Source organism: Acipenser ruthenus, chromosome 4 (assembly GCF_902713425.1).
Source record: "Acipenser ruthenus chromosome 4, fAciRut3.2 maternal haplotype, whole genome shotgun sequence".
NCBI lineage: Eukaryota > Metazoa > Chordata > Actinopteri > Acipenseriformes > Acipenseridae > Acipenser > Acipenser ruthenus.
In genome coordinates this window covers 31,204,129-31,211,544 of record NC_081192.1, presented here as the reverse complement: position 1 = coordinate 31,211,544, position 7,416 = coordinate 31,204,129, and positions in this window count along the sequence as shown.

The window sequence follows — 7,416 nt, the reverse complement described above, 5'->3', positions numbered from 1 at the left end:
TTTGTTGATTTCTCCCCCTTCCTTTCTAGTTGAAATGCTTCTGAACCTCCTCAAGGATCCTTTCTCAGAGTAGATTGGTTCACTTTTTATTTAAGTGCAGTCTGTCCTGCCTATATAGATAGTCCTTGTTGTAGAATGTGGTGCAATGTTCAAGGGAGGTGAAGCCTCCCTGTGTGCACCACGATTTCAACCATGCATTTAGATGATATATTTCCAGCTGTCTGTATTGTCCTTTGCAAGGTGCCATCAGTATCCCAGAAAACACCACAGTTTTGGTCTTCTCTTTTAATTTCCTTCCTAGATGATACTTAAGATAGTTAATACACTACAGGGTGGTCCGTTAGCCCCGTTGCTTTGAGCTACCTAAGAGATATTCAGATATAAACAAGCCTAGTATAAAGCTAATTTGATACAAATCATATGCAAAGTTTGAAATAGGTGAGTATACCATACACAACATTGTAGGAACCTGTTAACACCTGTTCATTGCAAGATGATATTTCCTAACTTTTACTTTATTTTCAATGTTCGCATTTTTCAGTAATAATAATCAATAATAATAATGAGAACGCGAAATAATTGAATTAGATAACTTCTCTGAGCACTTTATGTTGGCTTTTTTCTTTGCTGGTCATAGCTGTAGATTTTTTTTTTTTTTTTTTTTTACTTGGGTCAAGGTATACGATTATAGTAAGGACGATTAAATAGTATTCCTTTCTGACTTTCATTGCAATCGGCAACACAGTGGGGGAAAAACGGCTAGTTTATGCATTTATTATTATATATATTTTTTTAATACAGTAAGAGCAGAGAATATTATGAGCGGTGAACGGAATTTTGTCACCTCTCCGCTCACATTCTCTGAACACAACACAGACACGCACCATTAAAATATCTTGTCTTTAACCCAGGATTTGCATATCACAGGAGAGTAGAAATGGGTAGACACCGTTTACCTGCGTATACCCTCGACTACACCACTGAATAGCAGTAATAGGTGTTAGTTGCTGGATGATAATCTCAAACAAGAACAACAATGGGAAGCTTTCATACCCCAGAAAGATATCAGTTTTAGACACATTTAGTTCCTAACAAATGCTCACTGTCCCTATACTGCCTGGGTCAACTTGTGTCTAAATGTGAAAAACATGTCACCCTGCTAAATTTTTGATCAGAAACTCTATCCTAATATATTTTCTGTTCACTCTACTTGCAAAAAATTTTAAATGGAAAGAGCTGAACCGTGAAGATGGCAGTCACTGCTCTGTGAAATCACAGTGCAGGGAAGTGGCTATAATTTGTGCCTCCCCTGTTGCCATCAAACAAAAACACTCCCTAAAAGCTAACTGCAAATTCATGAGGATCCCTCAGCTTCAATCAGTGGAATTGTCCAGATGACCCCCATCTGCCAATTTAATGTATTCTATCCAACAACTCGCATTAATATTTAATATAATAAAGGTGCTGTTTAAACAGAATGAATAGCATGTGCAATTAAAGTTGGCAAATGGATTAGCCTTGAATCATTCTCTGTACATCTCTTCACGTTCCAGCATGCTATCCTTCAATGGCATGTAGATCAATTTAATATTATTAAGGTGTATTTACAAAGATTTACAATTTACAACTGCTCTGTAATATAGTATCACACAGAGTAAAATATAAGATGCTCCTGCACTCATATACCAGTAAAAACAATAGTATTCACAATAACTCAATAAAAAAAAAGACTATTTGTCCATATAGATATATGCTTGTATTCATGTACTGTATGTACACGAGTAGTGCAGATTATGGTCAACAGATAACATTTTATATGTTGTATAAAAACAATAACCATTGTAATCTCCTTCCGTCTGTATTATTTTATGTTTTAGTTGAAATATTACATATTGAACTCAATTTTGTTGAAATTTTCTTGGACACAATTGAACCCATTTAGGCCATTTACTGAAATGGTAACTGGGCATGCATATTAAGCTAATAAGACTGCTTCATTATTACACAGGGCAGGTCATGCAAATGCTTTGTGGTTTTCAAGGTGTTTGTAGAGTACAGGTTTTTGGGAAGACAACTAAAACAAAGGAGAATCTCAGAGGAGCACAACCTGAATTGTTTACTGTCATTCTTTAATGAATTGTTCTAAAATAGCACATCACAGTAAATAAACCATTCACAACCACATCCCAGAACAGAGGGCAGATTGGCAGCAACAAAATAACTTGGTTACAGTTTCAACTTCTAATGGGAGAGTACTCACTCCATAGAGAAATACCATGGACATGAGTGCTGCTGGAAGCATCTAATCATTTGGACATTAAATGGATGTTGAGCATTGTCTACTAACTGTTAGTATTTAACACAGCCCCCAGTAATGAACCTTTAACAAGAACTGGCACACCTGCTAGCTGAAGTCACCAATAACAGAAACCATGCTAGACTTTCCAGGGACTATGTAGAAGAGTCACAAATGTACAGTACTACGTATGCTTATGAATAAGGTAAGCTGCTCCAGAGTATTAGTACTGTAATACTTTAGGCAGTGTGCGAGTGAGCGTTTTCTGAAAATTAATTCACTGCAGTTTTAAAATCAATTAATGAAACCTGCAAATGTATGATTGTAGAAAGCGTTATGATTATATTTTTAAAGGGATTTATCGATGTGGCATCACATTGGTACTGATCTGTCCATTGTCTCAGTGAGGGTCTGTTCTTGATAGGGGCACTGGTGATCTGCACGGACAAGCTGGTAGAAATTGGGACCAATCCATCACAAATATTTCATGGCACATTAGCAGACATGTCGCAGACTCAGAGGCCTAATACTATTAAAATCATGCCAGTACTTCTGAAACAACCTGACATATATGGCATAAGGCTGCTTTATCAAATGCAAATCTTTCTCCAAGTTGTACTGACATTTAGTGCTTCTGCATAGATGGTAAAATGTCAGCTAGGTCCCCTCTGTTACCAGCCCTTTTGTCAGAACACTAGCAACCCTTAACTACCAATGACTTCATTTATCTTTGTTCTTAGAACAGCTTAACAGTTCTGTTCTAATGTAAAAGCTGATGTGCTAATGCAGAGGATTCATTCCACACTGTGTGTTTAAATACAACTAAGCTTAATGCTACTGACCTTGCACAACCCAGTAAAATAAATATATATATATATATATATATATATATAAATTGTATGTATTGTACTTATTGTGCTTTCAAGTAAGAGTTTTTATTTTATTTAACCTACTTTTTAAAACAAACCAATGCCACAATCCCAGCTGTTCTCAAGGCACTGACATAAAGTCTATATATGTATTTAAATGCAATAATATTGTCAAAACCTATTTGTATTAAAACCCATTATTTTATCTTGAATGACATTTGTATTAAAAGCCTTACCATTGTATGTGTAACAGAGTATGCACATTAATTAAATGTGCAGTTCATTCATTAAAATTAAAAGGAGAAGCATCCGATCTACACAAAGCTTTTTCTCTCTTTCTTATTCTTTCCAACAAGGCCCTGATCAACGTTGCTGTTATCCTTTTGAAAAAAAGCAGTGTTCCATAAGTCTCTTTGGTGCAGATGGTATTTTTACAAGGTTGCACACATTCTAAAACCCTTTTCTTAATTCAGAGAAACATCTTTTCAGCCAAAGCGCATATGCCTCATTTCCAAGGTGCTGCTTCAAAAGGCTTCAAAATTGTTTGAAGTATGCTGCCTGGAAGGCTCAGAAGAAAAGCTGATGAACAAAAAAGTGCTATTAGAAATTAGATTTTCTAATAGCGACATTTTCCCCCTTTATCCGTCACGATTCAGTTGGTGTACTCAGCAAGATGAACCAAGCAATCTCTCCTGACCCTTTACTTTTCACCTTCTAAGATGCTGTCATGGCAACCCTTCAACTTAGTGGCACGCAGAGACTGATGTTAGCCTGAGCTCAGACAGCCTTGTCCCTAATTCTGACAGGGTCAGGACATGCCACATCTGTAACTAGGTGAGCAAATGACTGCAGGTTGGTCTATCAATTATATTAAACACCTTTCTGTACATATTTTTTTTTTACTTAACTTATTTTTATTAATAAATAATATATTTCAGTGGGATTTCAAAGGGCACTTAATGACAAAACCAAAGAAACAATTAACTTTTATTTAAATGCCAAGGTATTCAAATGATACATGGGTTAGATCTTTGTAGTCCCAAGAATAATGTTACTATTAATTGCCAATAACTCTCCCATTAATAATTGTATCCTCCCATACATTTACACAAACAGACTTGAGGCTCAGAAACTGCTGTTAAAACCCTTAGTGGCATTCTAGCAAACAGAGACTGAGGTTTTCAATAAAACGTTGCCAACATGTCCAGGGGCTACATTTACTGCATAATACCTCAGTGAGGAAAACAGTGGAAGAGAAAATATTTGATAGAAGTTACTATATACAGCCAGGGTGCTATGAGCTCAACACACCAGCAAGCTCACCGTTGGACATTTGAGAATTTGACTCAATGCACTGAGGTGGAGGGTTTTTTCAGAAAGACAGGTTTAGAAATGTGCCTTTAAGGGAGTGAACAATATCGGAAATGAACTTGCTGCCAATCACACAGCTGGTTGCAGATAGGAAAAGATTAAAGAGTCTCTTGTGCGTGTAGAACTTGCTACTCTTCTATAGGGTTTCACATCCAACAAAAAATAAAACGTACCTGAAACACAGAAGGTAGTTTATTTGGGACCATTTATTCTTCTCTGTGAAACTTTAACAACAGAATTAGAGAAAGCATTGAATTTAAAGCAATGAATCTGTTTTGATTCAATTAAAGACTTTTGACAACTGAAATAAATAACAACATTTAAGAAAGATTCAGATTCATGCATGGGTCTGCTTTTAAATCAGACATTTTGGTTTTTAAAATACCCTGCACATAATGTATCGCACCTTGCAAGGGCTTGTTGAAATCACAGCATGGAATCCTGCTAAACTTGTACAAGAGCCTTTTAAATTGACCATGTTGAAAAAAGAACATTAGGTTATTATCATAACCCTGGTTCCTTTAAATAGAAATGTAACCATTACCTAATGGGTATTTACCTCCTAAAGACCCAAAACCTGAAGAAGATATATCAGAGCTGCTCGCCAAGCCTGTGACGCAGTCATGCCCACCCCCGAGGGCATCAAAGCACTGCGCTCACAGGCCACAGCGTCATTTTTCCTTCAAGCCTGCTGCACTCATGGACGCAACAACTTTGAAGGTTAATCGTTACATTTCTATTTCAGAGAATCAAAGTATTGATAATAACATAATGTTCCCTTTCAAGTACAAAATGTAACCATTACCATATGGGTGAGTGTACCAAAGCCGTCACAAAGGCAATATTGCAGAATGACTTGAATGCTACAAGGCTAAGCCGAGAGGCTGCCCTGTGCTTTACCATACGGAACCCCAGTAACAAGTAGCTCGGGCTAAAAAATTGAGGAAGAAACTCACCTCTGTGCCTGTGGTATAAGAGTCGACGGAGAAGCTGCCCTTAACACTGTAGTTCCAAAACCAGGGTTTTGAGGATCCACGACCTAAGTCTGTAGAACCTAGTAAAGGTAATGGGAGTAGCCCACACCGCTGCATTGCAAATGTCCTTGACAGATGTACTCTGGAATAAAGCCCACGCAGTTGCCATGCCCCTGTTGGAATGGGCAGTGAGCTTTTCTGGAGGAGGCAAGTTGGCCAGCTCATAGGTAGTCTTGACCGTGTCTGCTATCCATTTCTACAGCCTCTGCTTAGACAGGTCTTGACCATGGGACTTCGCCCCATAGCAGACAAAAAATTGTTCAGACAGCCTCCAACTTTTCGTCCTGTCAGCATAGTATGCTAGGGCCCAAACTGGGCAGAGCATTACTTTTCAGACTGGAAAGGAGGCTGATGGAAAGCTCCAATTACACGGATTGGTTGACATGAAATGCCGAGATCGTCTTTGGCAAAAAGGCAGAATTGGTATGGACCATAATGGAGAATGCATGCATCTCACTCACTCCCAAGGAGTACATTTTAACACGGCAAGCCAAAATGACCTTTGACATGGAGGATTTAAAATGGGATTTCCCCCTTGTAAAATAGGTTCTGCAAAAATTGCAGTATAGTTGTCATGGGACAGGTCGTGGGGTCGAACCCACTAGTCAGACACCACGTCTGAAAATCACCCCATTTGTACCCCAAACTGGGAACGCGTGGATGCTGCTCTGGCATTCTGCAGGATGTCAATGACCCTATTAGAAAGCCCCAGATGGCTCAAATGCAGCCATTCAGGGGCCAGACCCAGAGCTGCAGACTCAATGGGTCGGGATGCGATAATGTCTCTCGTGTCTGACTGAGCAGGTCACGGCGCTTGGGCAGTCTCCCCCGCTGGCCACTCAGGAGCTGCATCACGGTTGAAAACCAGTCTCCTGGGCCCATAAGGGGCTACTAGGTGCATTTTGGCCCAGTCCTGCCTGATTTTCTCCAGACACAGCAGAACCCGGGTGAGCAGTGAGAAGGTATATAACAGTTGCCTTCGGCCACTGGTGTGTTAAGGCATCTAATGCCAGTGGGTCCCCACCTCCTATTATGGAGAACCAGAGGCGACAGTGGGTTGATTCCTGGGAGGCAAAGAGATCTATCTCCGCTCCCCCGAACCTCTCGCAAATGAGGCTCACCACCTCTGGGAGAAGCCTCCACTCTGAGGCGCTGGGGAAACTCCGTAGTGAGAGGAGGTTCTCGGATTCCCAGAGTAAAAACGTGCGGGCCACATTATGGAGGCTGGGCGACCTGAGGCCACCCTGATGGTTGATGTAAGCCACCACTGTTGTGTTGTCTGTAAGGACAAACATGCCCCCCACAAAACTCCTGCAAAAAATTCTGCAAGGCCAGGTAAACTGCCTGCAGCTCTAAAACATGGAGGGTTCTACATACCTTGCGCACCTCTACCATTCCACACAGCACCCCAGCCTACGCTGGACGTGACTGTGGTGACAACCTCCCTACTGGTGATACTGTACAGCGCTATGCTGAGGCGTGGATTGGACAGGTTGTTTCCACCAAGAAAGCGCCTTTAGTGACAAGACACTGTCTGTAGGCAGCCACAGTTCAACGTGGGCTGAAAAACCCTGCTGTTGAACCAGGCGAGCAGAAGGTGCATATTGCAGAAGACCCAATGGAAGGGTCTGGGAAGCTGCTGCCACCAAGCCCAGAAGTCTCTGGAATGTCATCCAAATAATTGAGCACTCTGCCTTTGAGTTTCAAGGGACCCAGGATAGCTTCCATGCACTTCAAGAAGGCACTTGGAGCTAGGGAGAGGCCAAATGGCAAGACACGGAACTCGTACGCAGTTCACTGAAAAGCAAACCGCAGATAATTCCTGAGCACTGGTTTTATGGGGATG